Below are 2,089 nucleotides of genomic sequence, written 5' to 3'. Positions count from 1 at the left end.
CAAAACATGTGACAGACGCATGGAGACACAGCCGAGCCCTCTGTCCGTCCGTCCCGCCCACCCCCCTGCCCCGCCCCCGCCCCCACCCAGCTGCCAGAATCTCTGCTCAGGTTTGGATCCTGGCTGCCTAGGGAAGAAGGTGGGTACAGTAAGGGTGATCGTTGTAAAGTCAAGTGAGAGCTCGTATCTTGGGATGGCGGGGGGGGGGGGGGGGGGGTTGGATCCCCTTAGCTGACAAGCAGGGAGTCAGAAAACTGGGTGCCGTCACTGATGCCTGTAATCCTAGTGTTTGACAGGTGGAGGCGGGAGGGTCTGGGGGTCAAGGTCAGCCTCAGCTATACAATGAATTGGGGGGGGGGGGCCAGACCAGGGTATCTGACACTGTTGCAAAATAAAAGGACAAAAGATGAAATCCGGAGGGGGATAGGCAGTCTGCGTGAGTGTCTTCCAGTGTTTAGAGTATTTCTAAGGTGTTACAATGTGTCTACTCCCTGGGTATGCGAGCATTGGAAACAATGGCCGTCAAATAAAGGTTCTGGGTAGAGTTTGCATGACTTGAGCCCCCCAGCACCTGTCTGGCTAGCCGTGTGGATTTGAAGACCGACCTACCTTTCTTTCTTTCTTCCTTCCTTCCTTTCTTTCTTTCTTTTTTTCTTCCTTCCTTCCTTTCTTTCTTTTAGTTTTTCTGAGACAGGGTTTCTCTGTGTATCCCTGGCTGTCCTGGACTCACTTTGTAGACCAGGCTGGCCTCGAACTCACAGTGATCCTCCTGCCTCTGCCTCCCGAGTGCTGGGATCAAAGGAGTGCGCCACCACGCCTGGCCTCCTACCTTTCTTTTTAGTTTTTCTTTCTTTCTTTCTTTTGTATTATGTGTTTTGTTTTTCAAGACTGGGGTTTTCCCCCTCCTTTTTTTCTTTTTGTTTAGTATTTTTCTAGGCGGGGTTTCTCTGGGTATCCCTGGCCATCCTGGATCTCACTCTGAGGACCAGACTGGCCTCAAACTCCACCTGCCTCTGCCTCCCAAATGCTAGGATTAAAGGTGTGTGCCATCGTGGCAGGGGCTAGAAGTTTCTTAACATCTCTGTCCCTTCCTTTCCTTGGCTGTAAGGTGGAGGTTAGCGGTGCCTAGCTCATAGGGTGCTGTGAGGATTTAAGGAGACAGCCTATTTTAGGTTCCATAAGCTCTCCATGGTGGCTGGCAGAGAGGATGCGTGGATAAAGGGCTTGTGTGATGACCTAAGTTCCGTTCCTCAGCACCTATGCAAATTCTAGGTGGGTGTGGCAGCCCCATTTGTTTGTTGTTTGTCTTATTTTTTTTTTTTTTTTTTTGAGAGGCAGGGTTTCTCTGTGTAACAGCCTTGGACGATCTTGACTCACTTTGTAGACCAGGCTGGCCTCGAACTCACAGCGATCCGCCTGCCTCTGCCTCCCGAGTGCTGGGACTAAAGACGTGCGCTACCACGCCCTTTGTGACTGCCCATTTGTAATTCCGGTGTTTGGAAGGTACAGATGGGGTGTGAGGGGCAAGCTCATTAGCTAGTCATATCTATGACCTCTGGACTTGGCTGAGAGATCCTGCCTCAAAGAATGAGATAATTGTTACAAAGTCTTCAGTACCGTTTATACCTTCCGTACTCAGAATTAGTCCCAAGATTATGCTCATTGCCGTCCTTCAATACCAGAGCTAAACAGCACTGGCATCCTTTTTCCTGTTCCTGGGTCCCTTAGCTGTGCCCACCTGACCTATGGCCTCAATCCTCCACTCCCAGGCATAAAGACATTAAGCCACGGCTACCTGTCAATTCCGGGTATGGGTCTGTAGAAATGTGTTGGCAAAACACCACCCTCCCTCCTCCAGTGTGGTTTGGCTGCTGTGATTCCTATCAAAGTGTGTCAACACAGCTGCTCACACTCCACACTAAGTCCAAGCGCTCTACCACTGAGCCACGCCCCCAGCCCCTCACTGAGGGATTCTAGGCAGGGGCTCTACCACTGAGCCACGCCCCTCAGCCCCTCACTGGGGGATTCTAGGCAGGGGCTCTACCACTGAGCCACGCCCCAGCCCCTCACTGAGGAATTCTAGGCAGGG

The sequence above is a fragment of the Acomys minous genome (genome assembly GCF_964271855.1).
Source record: "Acomys minous genome assembly, chromosome: 20".
NCBI classification, from domain to species: Eukaryota; Metazoa; Chordata; class Mammalia; order Rodentia; family Muridae; genus Acomys; species Acomys minous.
This window is presented reverse-complemented; position numbering follows the sequence as displayed.